This window comes from Haliotis rubra, unplaced genomic scaffold, assembly GCF_003918875.1.
Source record: "Haliotis rubra isolate DU_JTF1 unplaced genomic scaffold, ASM391887v1 Scf1065, whole genome shotgun sequence".
Classification (NCBI taxonomy): Eukaryota; Metazoa; Mollusca; class Gastropoda; order Lepetellida; family Haliotidae; genus Haliotis; species Haliotis rubra.
In genome coordinates this window covers 5,658-30,264 of record NW_025764965.1, presented here as the reverse complement: position 1 = coordinate 30,264, position 24,607 = coordinate 5,658, and the positions used below count along the sequence as shown (strand labels likewise).

Sequence of the window (24,607 nt, the reverse complement as noted above, 5' to 3'; positions counted from 1 at the left end):
AATTTGTGCAATGTTTGTGTCGCTTTTCTTGAGGCTCATGAGGCTGAACCGTAATGGATCGCCACAATAGTTCTGCTTAGAAATGCAGTCTTTTTATCTCTAATGTTCAGCAATTAACAAAGTTGAGGTCACCACGCCTCACCAGTGGGACACGCAACAAACTTCGTCCTTGGCCCAAAGTAATAACAGGGCCTATCGTGTAGAATCTCTCAGCAGCAGTAAAAGTGTTAGCCACAAAATCAGTATGACACCTTCCACCCTCCAGAAAATCTTGTCTCCTTGGAACTAGCCACCGAATGTCCAGGTTACTGACAACATACAAGGTGAGTGAGTGTGAGTGAGTTTAGTTTTACGCCGCACTCAGCAATATTCCAGCTATATGGCGGCGGTTTGTAAATAATCGAGTCTGGACCAGACAATCCAGTAATCAACAGCATGAGCATCGATCTGCGCAATTGGGAACCGATGACATGTGTCAACCAAGTCAGCGAGCCTGACCACCCAATCCCTTTAGTCGCATCTTAGTACAAGCATAGTCGCCTTTTGTGGCAAGCATGGGTTGCTGAAGACATATTCTACCCCGGTATGAGGACGTGGGTGACAAGTATCCAGATTGAGATTAACCGTATAAAGTGCATGAGAATGGTGCAAACTGTAAATTTACTGTACATAAACAAACAAAGGGGCAGGGTTCAAAGCGCGAGCTTGAACATGAACCATGGAAAGTTATACATTTTTTATATACATAGTGTAACTGAAATATTACTATATTACGGTCAAAGAGAGCAGATATGTATTTCATTTTGATGAACATTTTTTAAATATGTAGCTGATATAACAATAAGTGTGGTTAAGTCTTCAGAGGAATCAGCAAAGTGCGACAATGGCGAGTGACTTCATGCAACAACCATTCTCTCTCAACTTTGATCGATATTGTCCTCCGAAGACTGACTGACTGAGGTTAGTTTTACGCCGCTTTTAGCAATATTCCAGTAATATCACGGCGGGGGACACCAGAAATGGGCTTCACACATTGTGCCCATGTGGGGAATCGAACCCGGGTCTTCGGCGTGACGAGCCAACGCTTTAACCACTAGGCTACCCGACCGCCCCTGTCCTCCGATGAGGGTACTTAAGAACACATCGTTCAATGTTTGTTGATCATTGCCAGAATATTAATCGTAGAATGTTTGTAGTTTTAATTTATGGCTAAATTGCTCAAAATTCGCCAACAGCTGAGGACATGATATAAATCCAGCTAGGGACCATGCACGTAGCAAAAGTAACGTAAGCCCCCATGGTCCCTAGGATGGCGATCTACCTTCAGTTGGTGGCGATCTATAGCCAATTTTAGATTGTTATTTTGAAACGATTTAGCATTTCACACTGAACTCAAAGTAGTTTTTATTAATGCGGATAATCTAGTCGTTATACTGTCCTTTGCTTTAATAGTGTTATTAAAAAATATATCATAGTCTATATACTTCTACTTAGTATATATATACCATTTTTGTCGTCACGATATGGCTGAAATATTGCCGATGTGACTTAAAATTCTAACTCACTCGCTCACTTGCACATTTTGTTTCCTGAAGTTTGTGATGCATGTATTGCAGATTTTGCGTTTTTGGGAGTACCAAGATAAAAAGTCAACCAAATAGGGATCGTGAGGCTGGAACATAGCAAAACAAATATGCTTGAGGTTGACAGATAATATGTAGAAAAATAAAACATAACAACAGCTGCATTTGTATCATATTCTAGGTGAGGCTGACTACATTTTGAACGCCCCTCGTAGATATACCCGTCAGAACACACACCAACTCCACATGCATTCGAGTGTGTTAGATATACCCGTTAGAATACCCCCTCTCTATATGTTTACATATCAAAACCTCAACAGATATTTGCCCCCAAAACATGATCGAGACGACAGTTGGAGATTGTATATCGATTCTATATAAGGACGAATATTATTACTATATTTTCCATAAATATATTTATCAATCTGAAGGTCGCCCAATTCAATTGGTGTCCGCACATCCTCCCAACGCACCTGGGTACTACTTTTAAGCAAAATTTGTCAATTCTTTCTTGAGCTATCGTCCTAACAAGCTTATATGATGTATGAAATGCAACGAAAAACGAACACACGCGTATTTACGAATGATTAAAACTGTTATTACAATTTACGTAAATATTTATTACATTTTACCGCAACAAAAATTATTACAATTTACGCCAATTTTATTACAATTGACGTTTTTATTACAATTTACGCCAAGGGTTATTACAATTTGCTGCAAGTATTACAAATTACGTTTTATTGCAGTTTACGTCGTAACAACGCGTGTGTTTGTTTTTCGTTGCATTTCATACATCATATAAGCTTGTTAGGGCAATAACTCAAGAAAGAAATAATGGATTTTGTTCAAATTTGGTACCAAGGTATATTGGCGAGATTCACCGACATAAGTGAAATTGAGTGACCTTAAGATAATTCACAGCAAAATTCTGAGGGTTTTGCCAATATAAAGATTGTTAGCGCGATAACCCAAGAAAGAACTGACAAATCTTAGCTAAATGACGAAAATGATATTCGTCCTGATATATAATCGATATAAAATCTCTAACTGTCCGCTGTATCATGTCTTTTCGCAAATATCTGTTGAGCTTTTGATATGTATACATATACAGTGGGGGTGGGGTGGGGTTGGGTTTCTAACGGGTATATCAAATCAAATCAAATCAAATTAGACATTTGTATAGCGCTACATATCCAGAGTCCTGCTCATGTGCGCTTAGTCGAATGCTCGTTTGAAGAGGATGGTTTTGAGACAAGATCGGAAACTGTTGATATTTTCCGACTGACATTTTCAGACAATTTCAGGCAATCCATTCCAGAGTACAGCACCCGCTCTGCTAAATGATCTGTCCCCGTATGTTGTGGTTCGGACAAATGGAATATCTAAGCTTTGCTGACTAGTTGATCTGAGTGACCTTCCAGGCTTGTGGAGGTTGACTAGTTCCTGGAGATAGAATGGAGCAAGCCCTTTAATCGACTTTGAAGTTTGAATACAACTCTGTCTTTTACAGGGAGCCAGTGTAAGTCCTTCAGGACTGGTGTTATGTGCACACACATATGTGTGCGTGTTTTGAGCCTGGCACCTGTGTTTTGAACACGCTGCAACTTGTCCATGTACTGCTGCTGTATTCCATAGAGTAGACTGTTGCAGTAGTCCAGACGTGATGTCACAAATGCATTTTACTGATGGTGTGTCCATGTACCTGCTAATCTGTCTGATGTTCCTTAGGTAATAATATGCAGATTTCCAGATGTTACTGACGTGATTTTCCATGCTTAATGTTGAGTCAAAGATGACACCTAGATTTCGAGCATGGCTTTCTGGTTGAACAAACACGTCTCCAATTTGAACTCCAGGGACCTTGAACTTTGATTTTGTTTATTTGGAGCTGATGATGAGAATCTCAGTTTTGTCATCGTTCAGTTTCAGAAAATTACTGTTCATCCAACATTTGATCTCAGCTATGCAATTTGTTATTGTCTGCAGGGCATTCTGTACAGAAGATGCAGTTTGTGGCTTGAACCCAAGATATAGCTGAGTGTCATCAGCATGGAGATAATAACTAAAATTGTGGGCTCGGGCTATATCACCAACGGGTATGGTATATACAGTGAACAGGATTGGGCCTAGGACTGAGCCTTGTGGCACTCCAAAGCTTAATTCTCTGCTCTCAGACCTTACCCCATCGATGATAACTGATTACTTGTATCCTGTGAGATACGACTGAAACCGTGATAACGCATCGCCAGTGACTCCAAGACGTAACTGTAGAGTTTCAAAGTGAGTGGAATGGGCATATCTAACACATTTACTTGCATGTAGAGTCGGAGGGGTGGGTGGGTGTTCTAACGGGTATATCTACGAGGGACGTTCAAAAGTAAGTAGTCAGCCTCACCTAGAATATGATACAAATGCAGCTGTTGTTATGTTTTAGTTTTCTACATATTGTCTGTCAGCCTCAAGCAAATTGTTTTTGCTATGTTGCAGCCTCACGATCCCCATTCTGTGTGACTTTCTATCATGGCTCGGTACTCCAAAAACCCCGTAAAATCTGCAATAAAATGCATCACAAACTTCAGGAAACAAAATATGCAAGAAACATTTTTGTATGTTTGAGAATGGTAGAAGTCGGCTAGAATCAAACTTAGATATTAAACTGCACAAAAAGCAATTTGAAACTACAATCGCTTGTTCAAATGACTCCTCCTTCTGTTTACTGAATGAACTCGAGAAAGAAATGATGGATTTTGTTTAAATTTGGTACCAAGGTTTATTGACGATATTTACCGACACCACTTGAATTTAGTGACCTTGAGGCCATTTTAAAGGTTACAGCGAAGGTGTAACAGTTTTGCACATGCCAAGCTTGGTAGCCGCGAACTCAGGAAAGAATTAATAGATTTTGATCCAATTTTATATCAAGGTGTATTGGCGGGAATCCCCCTACACCAATTGTAACAAAATATGCAAGAAACAGTTTGTCTGTTGGTAAAAGTCAAACTTAGATATTAAACTGCACAAAAGAGCAATTTGAAACTATAATCGCTTGTTCAAGTGACTCCCCTTAGCTTCATGTTTACTGAAAGAGCTTGTTTTGGAGACGCTACCCACCCCCTTTCAGTTGACGTCATCATAAGGATATAACTCATCCTAAAGTTTTCAATTATTCATACATGATGTCAAGGGTTCAAACTAAATACTGAATGGTCACACAAATGTCAGCTCTCAATATATTGTATATCTGGACACAATGTTTTTGAAAAATTAAAATGAGGGTGTCCTAAAAAAACAGTCCCCGTCTAAATATAAATCAAGCTTGCAATGTGAGTGTTTAGTTAATTGCGCCTAACAGCAGCATGGCTGTACAATCCCCAGGGAGTTGAAAAAAGTATCGGAAACTACGATAGTGTCCTATGATCGGGAATAGTAATGTACGTAGCGCCGTGAGCAGGCAATGTGCCTGGATTTTCCATTTTCTGCAAATTTGCAAGAAACATTATACCCCAATGTTGCGATGACTAATATCTCGTTAACCACATTACCCACATGAAATTTTGGATGTGACATTGCTAATGATTCCTTCAAAATAAAATGGAAGCTTTTTTCAAACATTGGACATAGAGAATATAGTTTGTTCGACTACTTTTCAACGACCCTCGTAACATGCTTAAAAGAAAAGAGAGCGTCTAAGGAAAAAAGCATTTCGATCTCTGAATACTTCTGAGCTATTTATATTCAAAAAGCAAAGGAATAAAATAAAAAATCTGAAAAGAATAGCCATGGGAAACTTTTAATCTACTTTTGATAACTATTATCACCTCAGTCTACTCAATCAGGTGGTTACTACTTCATCGGGACCCGTTCCCCCTCTTGTCACTGATGATTCTGGGATACCTTCAGTTTTTACAGATTTGGATAAAGCTCAAACATTAAATGAATATTTAGTATCTATTTCAAATGTTAATGATGGCGGCAAGACTTTGCCACCTGTTAGCCATCGCTGTGTTAACAGTATAACAAATATCATTGTAACCGAAAAGGAGGTATCTGATAAGGCCTTACCAGCAAACAAATCTAGTGGACCTGATGGCATTAACATGAGAGTGTTAAAACGGTTTTGTACATCTATAGCTGAACCTCTTTGTTTGTTGCATAATATATCACTGAGTGACTGTATTTCCTACAATGTGAAAAACGGGTAATAAGAGTAATAATAACGGGTAAGCGGATACATCCCTCCCAACTAATTACAGACCTATTAGTTTATTACCTATCCTTGGGAAAATCCTTGAAAGAATAATGGTAAAGCATTTGCACGACCATTTCTATGAACATAACAATTTAAGTAAATTCCAGTCAGGTGTTACTGCTAGTCATTCTACAACATCTCAACATAGAAATTTATCATAATATATGCTCAGTCCTAGATAATCACCACCTTTACTGTATGCTATTTTGTGATATTTCAAAAGGTTTTTACAGGGCATGGCATAAAGGTTTATTGCACAAATTAGAAAATGATGGTGTTTGTGGAAACGTACTTAGTGGGTTAACTAACTATCTATCTGATAGACGACATTGTGTCTCTGTTAATTGAAAGGGGTGGTGTGTTCTAACAGTTATATCTAGCATACTTTAAGACATAGAGGGGGTGGTGGTGGTTCTAACAGTTATATCTAGCATACTTTAAGACATAGAGGGGTGGTGGTGGTGTACTTTTAAGACATAGAGGGGTAGTGGTGTGTTCTAAACAGTTATATCTAGCATACTTTAAGACATAGAGGGGGTGGTGTGTTCTAACAGTTATATCTAGCATACTTTAAGACATAGAGGGGGTGGTGTGTTCTAACAGTTATATCTAGCATACTTTAAGACATAGAGGGGTGGTGTGTTCTAACGGCACACTTTAAGACATAGAGTGGTGGTGTCTCTTAACAGTTATATCTAGCATACTTTCATAAGACATAGCAACAGTTATATCTAGCATACTCTATCTAACAGCATACTTTAAGACATAGAGGGGGTGGTGTGTGGTCTAACAGTTATATCTAGCATACTTTAAGACATAGAGGGGGTGGTGGTGGTTCTAACAGTTATATCTAGCATACTTTAAGACATAGAGAGGGGTGGTGTGTTCTAACAGTTATATCTAGCATACTTTAAGACATAGAGGGGTGGTGGTGGTTCTAACAGTTATATCTAGCATACTTTAAGACATAGAGGGGGTGGTGTTCTAACAGTTATATCTCAAATACATGTAGAGGGGTGGTGGTGTGGTTCTAACAGGAGGCCTAACGGGTATGTCTAACACTACAACAACATAAAAACTTTCATATATTTATGACCCACATTTTCGAACCTTTTATCAGTCTCTAAAAAGGAGCTGGCATTGGTTTTTAATGAGCTTCGTCCTTCAGGCCTGAAAGCCTTTTAATAAGGTTGAATAATCCTTTGTCATTTATCAAAAAAAGTAGTGAGGTTGTGCATTTTTTGTTATAGATTTCTAAAATCTGTGGACACTATTGGGACGTTGGTAACTTTTATCAGACATTATCTGACGGCATTTCTCATGGTTTGAATATAGCCGACTTTATAGAAGATAAATATGAGTTTACAACACAACTGCCTAAATCTTGGTATTTTCGGAACCAGAGAAGGGATATGCCGATATTTAGGTCGTTAATATAGCATGATATGGTCACAAATATAATTTTCTATTTAGTACCGAAGTCTTTAATTGAGGAAATTATAACGCGATAATCTACTTTCCAACAAAGGCAGGCTCCCGTCATCGTTGTATTTAGAAGGCGGCTTCTTAGAAGCAACGTGACGTCATAACATTGTTCATGATGTCATGTCACCATGACAAAGTGATATTTTACCCGGTGCATATCGCATGAAAACAAATTATCCCCGATATATTTGCCCTCGTAGGTTATACGCATTATTATGATCATTTTTTTAGGTTAATGTCACCCGTTGATTTCTTTGTTGTATTTTGAGAGGTGAAACTAAATAAATGATTTCTTTAGTCTACCCATAACAATTAAGGTGCCAACTTACATTGTATACCTTAGAGAAAGAAGTTTTGACTTTACTTTGATAACGAGCACATATGATCGATTCCTTGAAGCAAATGATAAAATTCAATAGCATTTCTACATTTTAGTTTAAATGCAGCAATTAAATACAACAAATGAGTAGACAGACTGACTGCTATGTTGCGTAAACAAACAATAACCAGGCGCCAGCGATTTATGATATCCTTAGCACATGTAACATAAAATTCCCTCTCATAAAAATACAATAATATGTAGTAATATGATGAAGAAAATAATACGAACCAAGTTAAACTATGACAACGCAATATATGAATGTATGATCGAAACATAAATCATAATAAATCCCATATGATCAAAACATAAAATTAACTTCACATATGTCATTGCGTTAACATTGAAAATAATTCGAAAATCAAGAAGAATAAACGTACATTTCAACGCGTAAACAAAGAATATCCTGTTATTTTGGGATATGCTATGAAGAACTTCAAATGTAATAGAAATAACATTAAATTACTGATAGCTATTGCTCGTAAAATATGTCCTTGCGTCAACATCGAAAATAACTCCATAATAAAAAAAACCATTACCTTTTAATATTCGAAACATACACAAATAATCTCTGGCTTTTTTAAGACGTGTCACGAATAATTTCACAGCTGGTAGAATTAACATGAAATTATAGAAACCATTTGCGAACAAACATTGGAAAATTAGTAATGAAAAAGCGTTTGTCACAAACATAGCTATTACCCCCGATATCTGAATGTCGCAATAATCCTCTGCCTGACCCTGAAAATTATGTAAACGTTACCGAAACTGTCATCTGATGCCTTGATACAAAATGCGAACAAATTCCATCCATTAGGTTTGGAGATATCGCAAGAATACTCGCTGTGACCTTGAAAATAATCCGAAGGTCACTGAATTCGACTGGCGTTAGACCATACTCCCAACACATCTTGGTACTACTTTTAAGCAAATATATTAATTCTGTCTTGTATTTTCGCACTAAAAAGATAGACATGTGCAAAACAATTTTCACGGTGAACTTAACATGAGCACAAGTTCCCCAGTCAATTGGTGTTGGGGGAATCCCGCCAATACACCTTGATATAAACTTGGGGGCGGTGGGGTAGCCTAGTGGTTAAAGCGTTGGCTCGTCACGCCGAAGACCCGGGTTCGAATCCCCACAAGGGTACAATGTGTGAAGCCCATTTCTGGTGTTCCCCACCTTGATGTTGCTGGAATATTGCTAAAAGCGGCATAAAACCAAACTCAGTCAGTCAGTCAGTTGATATAAATTGGATCAAAATATATTTATATACTTTCCTGAGTTCGCGGCTACCAAGCTTGGCATGTGCAAAACTGTTACACCTTCGCTGTGACCTTTAAAATGGCCTCAAGGTCACTAAATTCAAGTGGTGTCGGTAAATATCGTCAATAAACCTTGGTACCAAATTTGAACAAAATCCAGCATTTCTTTCTCGACTTCTTTCAGTAAACAGAATGGGGAGTCATTTGAACAAGCGATTGTAGTTTCAAATTGCATTTTTGTGCAGTTTAATATTTAAGTTTGATTCTAGCCGACTTCTACCAATCTCAAACATAGCATATTTTGTTTCCTGAAGTTTGTGATGCATTTTATTGCAGATTTTACGTTTTTTGGGAGTACCAAGCCAAGATACAAAGTCACACAAAATGGGGATCGTGAGGCTGCAACATAGCAAAACCAATTTCCTTGAGGCTGATGATAATATTTAGAAAAATAAAACATAACAACAGCTGCATTTGTATCATATTCTAGGTGAGGCTGACTAGTTTTTGAACGTCCCTCGTAGATATACCCGTTAGAACACCCAAGCACCCCTCCGACTCTACATGCATGTAAGCGTGTTAGATTTACCCGTTAGAAACCCAACCCCACCCCACCCCCACTGTATATGTATACATATCAAAACCTCAACAGATATTTGCGAAGACATGATACAGCGGACAGTTAGTGATTTTATATCGATTATATATCAGGACGAATATCATTTTTCGTCATTTAGCTAAGATTTGTCAATTCTTTCTTGGGTTATCGCGCTAACAATCTTTATATTGGCAAAACCCTCAGAACTTTGCTGTGACCTTGCTGCAAATTATCTCAAGGTCACTCCATTTCACTTGTGTCGGTGAATCTCGCCAATATACCTTGGTACCAAATTTGAACAAAATCCATCATTTCTTTCTTTAGTTATTGCCCTAACAAGCTTATTTAATGTATGAAATGCAACGAAAAACAAAGGTGTCCTCCCATTTGTGAGAACTCCCAGTTGTGAGACACATTAATTAATGGTTCAGTGCACATAGGTGGTGTTTCCACATCCCTACAATGAAAGTGGGATCAGCCCAGTTGTTGAAGAGTACCCACAGGAGTCACTGATGTGTAGATTAATGAAATAGATTATCAAAGATTCTATTTACACAGAAGAAATAGACTATTATGAAGTTTGAAAGTCATTTTGGTTTAAACATATTTTATTATAATTTATGAAAATGAATTGGGATTGGTGAGGAAGCATTACTGCTTATGTTAACACCGCTCCCATGCAACATAAAATACAAAATGAAATGGAGGATGTGACGTCATCGATATTGACTATTGCATAAATATATTTTTAAGTATACATCAAATAAAACTATTCTCTAAGTAGTCATAATTAGAGAGTTACAGTTGTGTGTGTCTAACAAGCTACTGTAGGAATACAAATCAATCATGGGAAGGTTGTTTCCCTGAGAAATTTTGAAGCGTTGTGTCTTGATGATATAATCGTGGACAGATTCAACTATTTTCTGGTTTACACAAGGAGTAAATTCTTTGTTTCCGTTCAAAATGGTATCCAGGTTATAACGGGTAGTGCCGGGTAAAAACGAATTTGGCATAAGCGGCAGTTCGACTGTAAACTTGTATTTCAGAGTTATTTCTTAAACTATATCTTGTAGTTTCGGAGAAGGATGTAAATCTGAGTAGGTAAATTAATTTCTCTTTCAAATGATCACGAAGTTACCTTCACAAAGTGTATGTTAATCAATTTATCTTATAAAAGAGTTTCATTAAGACTTCCACAAGATTCAGTTACATCGCAAATCAGTAATTAGCTAGGGTTAATACATTCTATCAGACAGGGGTATGGTGTGTTTTCTTCGTTAATTACCTACTCCACTGTCTCATAACTGGGAGTCTCACAATTGGGAGTTCTCACAAATGGGAGTAGAACAAAAACAAACACACGCGTATTTACGAGTGATTAAAACGGTTATTACAATTTACGTAAATATTTATTACATTTTACCGCAACGAAAATTATTACAATTTACGTCAATGTTTATTACAATTTGCGTATTACAATTTACTTCAATTTTTATTACAATGTACGTTTTTATTACAATTTACGTCAAGTTTATTACAATTTGCTGCAAGTATTACAATTTGCGTTTTTATTACAATTTACGTCGTAACAAGCTGCCTTCTAAATACAACGATGACGGGGAGCCTGCCTTTGTTGGAAAGTAGATTATCGCGTAATTTCCGCAATTAAAGACTTCGGTAATATATGGAAAATTATATTCGTGACCATAATACGCTAGGTTAACGACCTAAATATCGGCATATCCCTTCTCTGGTTCCGAAAATACCAAGACAGTTACCAACGTCCCAATAGTGTCCCTATACTTTAGAAATCTATAACAATAAAGCACAACCTCACTACTTTTTTGATAAATGACAAAGTTAATCAACCATATTAAAAGGTTTTCAGGCTTGAAGGACGAAGCTCATTAAAATCTATTGCCAGCTCCCTTTTAGAGACTGATAAAAGGTTCGAAAATGTGGGTCATAAATGCATGAAAGTTTTTATTGTTGTTTATACCCGTTAGGCCTCCCGCCTCTACATGTATTTGAGATATAACCGTTAGAACCACCACCACCCCCTCTATGTCTTAAAGTATGCTAGATATAACCGTTAGAACACACCACACCACTTTTCTGCCCATTTATTTCAATTGGGCTAAATTATAGTTGAGAGTTGCTTCTATGGATTTTACATATTTTCCCGCAACACCGATTGATGTGTCATCGGCCAACATTATTGTGATATTTTGTAAATTTCCAGGTAAATCATTGATATATACAAGGAACACAAATTAACCAAGGGCAGATCCTTGAGGAACCCCTGCAGTAACATTTAGTTTTTCATAATGTTCCATTAACAGAGACACACTGTCGTCTAGTTAGTTAACCAACTAAGTACGTTTCCACGAACACCATCATTTTCTAATTTGTGCAATAAACCTTTATGCCCTGTCCTGTAAAAAGCTTTTGAAATATCACAAAACAGCATACAGTAAAGGTGGAGATTATCTAGTACTGAGCATATATTATGATAAATGTCTATGTTGAGATGTAGTAGAATGACTACATTTTTAGGAAATCTTCAAGAGAGAACCGCAGCTGGTTTTCAGTCGGTGTTTAAAGAACTTGATAGTCATATAGAAAATGCTATTGATGATTTTGTAAGTATGATGTTAGATTCTGCAAGCTGTATGAAGAAACATGTATCGATCGCACCGCCGCGAAACAATCCACCCTTAAATGCTGAGTGTAAGGCTGCACGACGGGTTGCACGAAAATCTCTGAAGACATTTAGACGTAAACGTAACGATATCAATAGAAAACTATATTGTAAAGAACGAAATATATACAGAAACTGCTGTAGAAGATTTAAATCGGACCTGAGTAAACGAAATGTCGATAAATTAACAAAGGCAACAAAAAGCCCGACCTCATTTTGGAAACAAATCAGATATTTAAAAAGTCGACCAACACGAAAAAATGTAATTCCGAAAGCGGAATGGTTAAATCATTTTAAAAATGTATTTCATAATGATTTTGTTTTTAATGATTCTTTTGATGATTGTCCTTTGCAGGATGATGCAACACCAGATATTTTAACTGCAGATATGTCAGACGTCGAATCACTTGTATTAGACTCACCCATAACAGATAATGAAATATCAGAAGCGTTATTGCATTTGAAAAATGGAAAATCAGCTGGTCTTGACCTCGTCGTGGTGGAAATGCTTACAAGTTCAGAGTTTGTTATCATGCCCTTTTTGAATAAGTGTTTTAATAAATTGTTTGTAAATGGTATTTTCCCCCGTTGTTGGGCGCGTTCAATTATTGTTCCCTTACATAAGAAAGGTGATGTCACCAATCCAGATAATTATAGAGGAATTTCCCTTATGAGTATTTTAGGTAAAGTCTTTACATCTGTTCTAAATAACAGACTCACTAAATGGGCAAGTATGACAGATAAAATTCCCGAATCACAAGCAGGCTTTAGAAAGAAATATTCAACTTCTGATCATATCTTTACACTATTTGCACTAGCCCAGAAATGTCTATCCCGTCGTAAGCGTAAATTATATGTAGCTTTCGTTGATTTCCGTAAAGCACTTGATTCTGTCAATCGTTCTAAATTGTGGTATTCTTTAAGTAATGCTGGCCTGAAAGGTAGAATGTATTCAATTTTAAAAGCAATGTATACTAATGTGATAGCTTGTGTACGTTGTGGTGATGATAAGACTGATTTTTTCGACTGCGCCGTTGGCTTAAGACAAGGATGTGCTGTGAGTCCAATTCTATTTTCCCTGTTTATCAACGAATTGTACTACGATATTATCGCAAATGGTAAGCATGGCATCCAAATATTTCCAGATCTCTTAGAACTTTTTATTCTTTTATTTGCTGATGACGTAATTCTTTTATCAGAATCTGTAGTTGGACTACAAACCCAGTTAAATATTTTGGAACGGTATACTAAAACATGGGATTTATCCGTTAACCTAGATAAAACTAATATTGTTATATTTAGAAAAGGTGGCCGGATATCTTCTAAAGAAAGGTGGTCCTTTAATGACCAACCTGTAATTGTCTCTGATCATTACACTTACCTTGGTATTAAGTTTACATCTGCTATGAACTGGAAAACATCTGTTACTGAATTATCATTGAAAGCTAAGAAAGCATTGATAAGTCTTTTATCTGCCTTGTGTAAAATTGGTGTGTTGACGCCCAGTATTTACTTTAAACTATTTGATTGTCAAATTCAGCCTATTCTTTTGTATGGATCCGAGATTTGGGGATTCCAGAGATATGAATGCATAGAAAAAATACATCTGATGGCCTGTAAGAAATTTTTAAATGTAGGACCCTCTACACCGAATTGTATGGTGTACGGTGAATGTGGGAGGTATCCCCTGTATATAAATGCTCATATTCGATGTATAAAATTCTGGTTTAAGATATTGTGTATGCAAGAACATAGATTACCCCAAAAGGCTTATAAAATGCTTGTTCATTTGGACAACATTGGTAAAGTGACGTGGGCATCTTATGTAAGAAATCTTCTGTTTTCACATGGTTATGGTTTTGTATGGTTAAGTCAGTCAGTTGGTGATGCAAGTTTGTTTTTAACTCAGTTTCGAGAAAGAAGTCTTAATATGTTTAATCAAGAATGGTATTCAGTAATACATAATAGTTCACGGTACGACTCTTATAGAATATACAAATCACTACTCCAGCCGGAGAAATATCTGTCGTTTTAACATCAAAGAAATTAAGATATCCATTTATACGTTTTAGGTTAGGTTTGATCAACATAATGGTAAACGAAGGAAGACGTTTTTATATTGAACGATGCAAGAGAATGTGCCCACTGTGTAATATAGATGTGGAAAATGAAATCCATTTTTTACTTGTATGTCCTTTGTATAAAGATTTGCGTACGAAATATATAGCTGAATATTATCTATGTAAGCCACCTACATTAGCATTTAAACTACTTCTTTCATCAACTGACCAGCATGTAATAATAAAGCTGTCGTACTATATCAATTATGCTCTTATTAAACGTAACAATCTGATAAAAGGTGTTGTAGGTCCATCGTATTTCACTACCTGTACATAATTTACTGACTGTATCATGATTTGCTGTTTGGATCACTAAGTACTACTTATTGCACCATATGTATAATGTATATGTATAACTCCAATGTATATGGGCCGGAGGCCTTTTGTACAATAAACATCTTTGACTTTGACTAGCAGTAAAACCTGACTGGAATTTACTTAAAATGTTATGTTCATGGAAATGGTCGTGCACATGCTTTACCATTATTCTTTCAAGGATTTTCCAAAGGATAGGTATTAAACTAATAGGTCTGTAATTAGTTGGGAGGGATGCATTTCCTTCTTTCAAAATAGGAGCAACATTACCCGTTTTCCACAATGTAGGAAATACAGTCACTCAGTGATATATTATACAACAAACAAAGAGGTTCAGCTATAGATGTACAAATTCGTTTTACCCCTCTCATGTTAATGCCATCAGGTCCACTAGATTTGTTTGCTGGTAAGGTCTTATCAGATACCTCCTTTTTTGTTGTCGCATTCTTTTGCGTTATTGAAACAAATGTGGACAACTTTAAGCTGATGTATGGCGTTATTACAGCAAAGGCTGAGCGGAAGGAGAAATAACATGGTTCCGGCACTGTGAGACTATTAAGAAAGGTCACATGCAGCGCAATAATATTCCAATTATGTACTGCCAAAAATATTTTACAGTAGTGAGCTGAATAGACTTAAGAATTACGAGTTGGTACGTGTGGCATATTTGGCTGTGCTCTAAGAGAGACATCCTCGATAATCTCCAGGGTATACGTTACGATAACTCTCCACTATACCCTGGATGCATCCACGGCTTAGGGCGATGATTTTATTACCTCCCTTGGCTGGCTCCGCATTCTCACAGTAGCCAATCAGCTAAGCCGCCGTTACAACCGAGCTTGCCAGTGTCAACAAGGATAGCGGTCGCAGTCGCGAAGGTTTGTTCGCAGTGCCACTCAGATTTTTGGGGAAATAATAAAGACAAATTGACAGATCTGAAACTTTAAAAAATATATGACAGAACTCCTTCTACTTCTTTCAGAGTACCTCTGCATCAATTGTGTTGCCAAGTTTTAACGGTTAGATAATTTAAGAAGCGAAAGTGAGTTGTGATTGGTACGCTCAACTTCCCAGCGTAGGCACCTGATTGGATAAAAAGCCAGCCAATTGAGGTAATAAAATCATCGCCCTAAGCCGTGGATGCATCCAGGGTATAGTGGAGAGTGATCGTAACGTATATGTCTGCCGATATATATATATATATATATCATTAATGTCTATTAATATATCGCTCATCTCCTACGTATATACGAGATATTAAGTACTACGTAGGGGATAATTTGTCCTACGTAGGAGAAAATATGCCTTACGTAGGAGATATTAAGTCCTACGTAGGAGATAATGAGACCAAACATTTTTTTCACCGTGGCCCTACTACGCTTCCGTAGTACTAAACCCTAACTTGAACCGTTCATAGAGAAACGTTCTCTGTCAAGTTTGTACAGGAGGTGGTGCGCGTGTAAACGTATGAAGTAATATCCGTTACATGTTCAACACGAATGGCGTTATGAATTAGCTTCACAATATCATCTGCGACTGAATATCTTCGATATTCACTGCGCGATCAAAGGTAACAAGAGTTTTTAAAACTCCCAGCGTTGTTGAGTGAGTGACTCAACATGGATTTATGCATAAACACCATACAGGGCATTGATTAGATTCATGTTCCAAAGGAAAGACCAGCACGAACAAACACAGGCGTTCACTACACGCTCTCGCTTTATGAGATATACGACGACAGATGGTTGTTGTCACAACATGTACTCAGTGAGTGTTCAATAGCAAAACACAGTCAGTAGTTTACAAACTAAATTAAAAAAGCAAGGTTTCTTTTTATCCACTATTATGTATCATTTAGCATGTGTTAAGTTGTAGAAACGCTACACTTCAAAGAGTAAATAAGCACAAGAACTTCCATTTGTTTTCCGTTGTCAGATCACATAATGCCAAAGTCATCGCTGGGCGTGGGACGGGAAGTGACTGAAAAGCAAATCAGCTCGGAATACTTTCTGTGTTTCAAAGACAGCTATTTAACATTAATGGCTGGTGTAAATCACATAATGCCAATGTCATCGCTGGGCGTGGGACGTGAAGTGACTGAAAAGCAAATCAGCTCGGAATAGAAGCTGTGTTTGAAAGACAGGTATTTAACATGAAAGACTAGTGTAAATTTTGCAGTAATGACTTTTTAATAACGATCGAAATGGGTTGACCAATATGAATAATCTCTCCATATATGCCTATGAGTATGAAGTCAAGTACATGTAATGCCTTGCAAATGGTATTATTGATAAATATAACTTGACAAACGTTCAGCCATTATTTGGGCTGTGGGGTAGCCAAGTGGTTAAAGCGTTCACTCGTCACGCCGAAGACCCGGGTTCGATTCCCCAAATGGTTACTATGTGTGAAGCCCATTTTAGGTGTCCCCTGCCGTGATATTGCCGGAATATTGCTAAAAGCGGGTAAAACTGAACTCACCCACTCACTTCATTATAACCGACACTGTCCATGTGTTTTATGCAGCCCCGACTATTTTGCCGTCGCCCATGTCCGTGTATGAACCATACAGAGACACATACAAATTGCATGTTACAATAATGTCAGTAAAAGCTGATATCATCTAAATGCGTTTTCATGCAAGATTAAAGAGTTACAATGCCTTTAAGGAGATCTGCAAATAAACGATAAGAAGGAATATCGTAGCATGCTGTTACTCTGTAATCAACGAGTGAGCGAGTGAGTGTGGTTTGCGCCGCTTTTTGTAATATTCCAGCAATATCTCGGGGGTGGCCTCACACATTATGCAAATATGGGAAATTGAACCCGGATCCACGAGCGAACGCTTTAACCACTAGCCAAGCAAACCGACCCTCCATGATCAACGAGGACACGTGACCAGAACATAATTTGTTAAACATCAAGCACATTCCTATGGTTGTTTTCATATATGGACACAGCAGATAATTTCATATATGCTTTCATTCGGAAAGTGAAGTATGTGTATATATAAAATTTTATTTTCTAGCATTGCCATTGAAAAGCATAGTTTTATTACTTCCTTTTTAAAACTGTTTCTGAAGAGAGAATACAATGCAACCATTCTGAATAACACATATAGGATTCAGATTTAAGATTCACAAATCGTAATCGAGACGGGAAGCTATATGAGGACCTTAGGAGAACGCATAACTTGTCAGTTGACACGATTTATCATCAATGAAGATCTTACCGGACCCGAGCAGCGCAAGGTCGAAGGGCCCGCCAACTGGTCTTGTATAAGAAAGTTGAGGCGTCATGGGTGACCAGCGGGGTCATGCATCCTCATTTAGATGGGGGACGGGCCGGCGAGAAAGGTGGCCAACAGCACTTCGATGAAGTGTGCAAGTCTATACACTCAAGGTGGTGATTAGTCTGAGTCAAGACAAATGAATACTATTACAGTCATGAGATAACTTGTTTGAAATACCCATAATGCCCTTGCACGATCTCATGAACAGTTACTGTCGATAGTCATCATGACTCCATGCTTTACATATGTTAACATCAGTATAACTGTGCATAAAACTGTGTTGTTTACAGTAACATTGCGCTTTTGCAGAGATTCACATGTGATGTAAACGAACAATTTATATGATTTAGATAAATATGATAATATGTGCTCATGAAGTTGTCAATGCCTCCCTTCACGTCTTCAGTCAGTGACACGCACCGCCAGATGTTAACGGTGAACGCGCTGCGAATGTTGTGAAGCATGTGCACGTGAGTGTGTGGGATGCACGAGCAGTGTATCCGTGCTCTACATGCTATGTAACGGTTCTGTCTACTACAGACAGACAACACGTACTTATAATACATCGTCCATACAAGTAAACTGTGAGCTTCCTCCGATGATAACGAGTCCCAGTGTACCAACTTGATTTTTATGCATACTATGATTTTGCTTGCTTGGTTCCTCATTTCATTAAAATGCACATACGAATACACATTTGTTTGCATCTCTAACCAGGTGTAATCTTGAATACGAGTGGACGTTGCTTAGCATAGCATTGACTACATGCATAATACGTTGTGTAGTATATGTGCAACATATACAGTATTGCAGTATGCATATTACAGTAGGGGCTGGACAGAAGGGCAAATAAAATATCGGACTGTGATACAGACTGGGACAAGGTATGGAAAACCAACAATTTGGACAACAGACCATTGTTTGGGTCTTTTAATTGTAAATATGATTCAAATAGCTTAACCTAGATTTCGATATCCTCGAATGTACATTTGGTTGAAACTGGAAAATATACATACGCTCAATCACAAGTGTCTCCAGGTCACGGAGAATCATTGGTGTAGGGGCTCGTATTGCAATTCTCGTGCGTTTGCATGTGTTGTTGACGCGGCATGGACGCCTTGTAACATCACTATTTGATTATGATTCACAAACAGATGCTCATGATATGGTCGGAATCATGCCACGGATTAGCAGATATTTATCATGAAAACAGGTTTTTATGTAGGTGGCTTGAAACTTGCATTTACAAAGGCCAATAGATTCGATCACAATACTTTTCGTTTTACAACTTCTTTTCTCTTAACATGCTGACCTCAAAACTGATTTAAATTCTAATCGCTGATTAAAGAGTAACACAATAAATAGTATGCAAAATTATCGTTACCATGACAACCCTGTGATATTTCACCTTATGTAAGAGAGTAATAAATACGCTGCTAGGTATGGCAGTACTACTGCAGCTGATAGTGTCTGTCGTAAATTTTTAATAAGTTGCTTCAACGCTATCACTAATCACTGGGTATGTATACAATTATATGTGTGTGGAGGAGATCTTGCGTCGCTAGTTTTCTCAATAATCTGAATACATGTATGTAGCGTGAAACCGGCAGATACCTATAGAAGAAAGTGTTTGCCCTACCTGTAACAACGATGTCCCTTGTATATAGAAGGGATATAATATGGGGATGAATGGCATGTACTTTTATCTTGGCCCGTTTATGAAGATAAATACTGCGATCTTTCACAATAATCTCTCTGGCTATCAGATTGAGGGTACTTTTTAAACATAACTGGTATTTCAATTATTGTATTTATACAGTAACATTCTTCAAACGTTCTCCACATACGTCCGTCAGATACATCGCGCACTACCCCTTTCTCTTTTGATCTCTCAAGCGACTGTTACAAGTTCGGAGAATCTTGGTCAAAGTTGAAACGTCTTAAGACTATTCCATACTATTCTGTAACATGCACATTATACCTAAAATGGGTAGAGCTTCCGTTCGGGTGAATATCAGAAGGACAGCGATACACTTGTCTCCAATGTTGTAGAAGACACTCCACTTACTTAGGAAAACAATAACCCAATAAGATATTGCATTCATGTCGGATTCAATTTTTTCGGCCCCTATCAGATGTGAACTTGAACATGCAAGGTCTGCGTCTATGTCAGACTAAAGGTCTACGAGTTGTTTAGCAGCACTGGGGCGTAATAGTCATATAGGACTGCTCCAAACAACTGAATATATATCTTTTGAGAAGGACTTCTCTGACGGGTAAAGGTACAGCAATGCAACATTACGAAAAATCTTTTTTTTCACTATTTTTCATTTCATGTCTCACAGAATATATAACTTAGTCGAATTAAGTCAAAATGAGCTGAAATTTGTGTCATGATGCATATAAACATACACTCATTCATTTACAACCTCCAAAACATGAATTCTGAGCGAAATTAAACATTCTCGCCATGGGCCAACATATTTTTCGCCCATGGGCGAGATTTTTTTAATATCGCCCTAAGTTAGTCGAATTAAGTCAAAATGAGTTGAATTTTGTGTCATGATGCTTATAAACATACACTCATTCATTTACAACCTCCAAAACATGAATTCTGAGCGAAATTAAACATTCTCGCCATGGGCCAACATATTTTTCGCCCATGGGCGAGATTTTTTAATATCGCCCTAAGTTAGTCGAATTAAGTCAAAATTAGTTGAACTTTGTGTCATGATGCTTATAAACATACACTCATTCATTTACAACCTCCAAAACATGAATTCTGAGCAAACTAAAACATTCTCGCCCATGGGCCAAAACACGCCCTTTCAGTAAACATGAAGGGGAGTCACTTGAACAAGCGATTATAGTTTCAAATTGCTTTTTTGTGCAGTTTAATATCTATGTTTGACTTACATACAACATGTGTTTTGCATATTGTGTTTCAATTGGTGTAGGGGGATTCCCGCCAATACACCTTGATATAAAATTGGATCAAAATCTATTAATTCTTTCCTGAGTTCGCGGCTACCAAGCTTGGCATGTGCAAAACTGTTACACCTTCGCTGTGACCTTTAAAATGACCTCAAGGTCACTAAATTCAAGTGGTGTCGGTAAATCTCGTCAATAAACCTTGGTACCAAATTTGAACAAAATCCATCATTTCTTTCTCGAGTTCTTTCAGTAAACGGAAGGGGGAGTCATTTGAACAAGCGATTGTAGTTTCAAATTGCCTTTTTGTGAAGTTTAATATCTAAGTTTGATTCTAGCCGACCTCTACCAATCTCAAACATACAAAAATGTTTCTTGCATATTTTGTTTCCTGAAGTTTAATTTGTGATGCATTTCATTGCTAGTCAGCTAGGCTATTCCATTTGTCCGAACCACAACATATGGAGACAGATCATTTAGCAGACCGGGTGCTGTACTCTGGAATTGATTACCTGAAAATGTCAGAAAACGGAAAATATCAACTGTTTCCGATCTTGTCGCAAAACCACCCTCTTCAAACGAGCATTCGACTAAGCGCACATGAGCAGGACTCTGGATATGTAGCTCTATACAAATGTCTAACTTGATTTGATCTGATTTGATATACCCGTTAGAAACCCACCCCCACCCCACCCCACTTTATATTTATACATATCAAAACCTTAAAAGATATTTGCGAAAAGACATGATACAGAGGACAGAAAGATATTTTATATCGATTATATATCAGGACGAATATCATTTTCGTCATTTGGCTAAGATTTGTCAGTTCTTTCTTGGGTTATCACGCTAACAATCTTTATATTGGCAAAACCCTCAGATTTTTGCTGTGACCTTGAAAATTATCTCAAGGTCACTCCATTTCACTTGTGTCGGTGAATCTTGCCAATATACCTTGGTACCAAATTTGAACAAAATCCATCATTTCTTTCTTCAGTTATCGCCCTAACAAGCATATTTGATGTATGAAATGCAACGAAAAACAAACACCCGCGTATTTACGAGTGATTAAAACTGTTATTACAATTTACGTAAATATTTATTACATTTTACCGCAACGAAAATTATTACAATTTACGTCAATTTTTATTACAATTTGCGTATTACAATTTACGTCAATTTTTATTACAATTTACGTTTTTATTACAATTTACGTCAAGTTTATTACAATTTGCTGCAAGTATTACAATTTGCGTTTTTATTACAATTTACGTCGTAACAACCCCTTTTTATCAAATGCTTGATAATACCACTTACCTTACCTTCACAGGTCTTTCCATGATGTATTGCTTGTCCAACGTTGTTTCTCGTCACTAACACGCGAATGTTTCATTTAAGCAAATAAATATGTATACATGTATTTTATGATTGCCGTGTTTGTTTGAGAGCAACTCTTCTATAATGCAAACCTTTTTATCTCTCGATCATGGCAAACATGTACACAAATGTCATATTTACAAAAAAACATACACATGTAAAACGTCAACACCAGAGCATAACTGGACGGATTACCTTTCCAAACAGATTCAGTTGGGTGTAGAAGATAACATACCCTGAAAATAGCATTGAAAGTCAGTGATGACATATGAGAAGAATAGGTTACGCATGTCGTGCTGTACCGATAACACCGATACTCACATAATTTATAAGCAAGCAAACATTTGTTTCCGAGCTGCATAGCAGCGCTCCTATTACCCGATGGTTGAGTGTACAGAAAAAAAGAAAGAACTTCATAGTTATGTCTATCAACGTGTGTCTACGAGAGTCGTTTACTCAGTGTATGGGGTGTTAAATCGTCAATGGAATTGGTGTAATACAATTTAGTATTAGCAGATCTTATATGGGACAGGTGTAGAACGAACATGATTAGTTTTGAAGTCAATGCTTCTTCAATGATGGCATAGTGTGTGTGGTCGGCTTGCGTGCGTGCGTGCGTGTGTACGGTTATGGGTATGTAAGAATTATAAAGTACAGTAAGTATGATGAGGTGTGTACAAAACATGGGTAAAGTTCAAATCATCCATAGTGTTAAAATAAAAAGGAAACGGGGTTAGTCTATCTGATTCATGATGAAAAACGACAAGGAAAAGATAGTTTTGTCTAAAACTTGTAATTACGTCACTATAGTACCATGTCAAAAAGCTATCGGCCCAGCCGGGTAATGACTAACAACTTTTATTGCCTCCGTTTATATCAGCCAGCTGAGTCTTATTTCATATTGGAGCAAACGTTGTCTTGAAACTTTAAGAATAGTCAATTGCCTTTGGAGGTGATTCCTTTTGTAATGCAAGGATCTGTCATTTTAATTCGTGACAGCACAAAAGGTGTGATCATGGATTTCACCATGTGAGATGACTACGACCTGTGTCGTTTTTCGTTACGACATAATACTGAAACTTTGTGATAAGTGATCATTACTGCTGGCCAAGGCAGTTTAAAATCCTCTCCTGAAGATCCGATTTAAAATGAGTCTCCAATAACCTCCTTGTGGTAAATAAGACTAACGGATCAGGCGAAACTGAGTAGGTTGATTGGAACATGCCATCGTACTCCATTTGCATTGATCGCTGCTCATGGTGTCAGTAACTGGGTTTATAGGTCTGAGATCCATTAAATTAGACGACAAACAAGCAGTTTTAAACACTACCCCTTTCAATTATGTTAATGGAAATCTATAAACAAAGAACTTAATTAAGCACTCCCTGTATTTTGGGAATGATTCAACACATACATACAATTTCTCATGGTGACCACGAAGGTAAAACATGAATTTTTCTAACTCTTATGATCATTTGACTCATGAAAAACGACAAAATGATTGGAATCCATGTTGATTTTATGATCATAATTGCTCATTTAAAAACCCACTGATTTTCATACAAACCATGTCTGTACAAGTGTGGCCCTGGAATTTATTATAAGTGAAAGTGAACATTCAAAATGTCCTTTAGCGTGTCTTACACGATTTAAGGTCAATACCGAGTGTAACTTCCACGTGACTGTATGACAGCCAGCACTCCTCATCCTCCTGATCCTCTGAAGGGGCAGTCTATGCTTTTCTTGTGTGAAGCAGCTTCCAACTGGGCCAGGTTCTGTACAGGAGGATCCCTTTATGACACACGACGACTAATCATCTCCCAGAATAGGGTTAAGATCGGGGCTTATTCAATCATTGTGAGATATGTCAGGGGTGCTAACTAAGTTCTTTGTGTATAAATGAATCCACAGTTAAACATAAGTTAGAACTGATACAGGAGTGAAAAACACTGCTTACAGATTCAACGACACCAGACAAAGGTGTCTCTATCGAACATGGAACTGCGACAACGGACACCAAGGACTCTCCAGAAGACTGAACCTCAAGTTGAAACTGACACATCAAGTTAACCCTGAAGAAGGAGATTGGTCTGTTTAGTGGGATATCCTTTGTGTGTGGGAACCATCATTAGTAAGTTAGATTGGAACAGGTATCGTTAGTGTAAATGTTACAGCTGATTTCAAGTAAAAGAATTATCACTACTGGTTGATTGTCATTTGAAGGAAATGGATGGATAATCATTATCAAAGGGTTAGGGTCAATTTCGGAACAGATCGTGAAGGGATGGACAGGGAAGAATCAGATGCG

At 37.5% G+C, this 24,607-nt stretch overlaps 1 long non-coding RNA gene across 1 annotated transcript in view; it reads right to left on the bottom strand.

Moving 5' to 3' along the window:
* Positions 1-24,277, bottom strand: part of LOC124278986 — a 38,520-nt gene extending 14,243 nt beyond the window's left edge. Inside the window, exons 1-2 of the long non-coding RNA XR_006899259.1 lie at positions 24,257-24,277; positions 18,612-18,614 (exon numbers count right to left, since the gene is read on the bottom strand). This is a non-coding gene — a long non-coding RNA (uncharacterized LOC124278986). The remainder of the gene's footprint in view (positions 1-18,611; positions 18,615-24,256) is intronic.
* Positions 24,278-24,607: the final 330 nt, after the last annotated feature.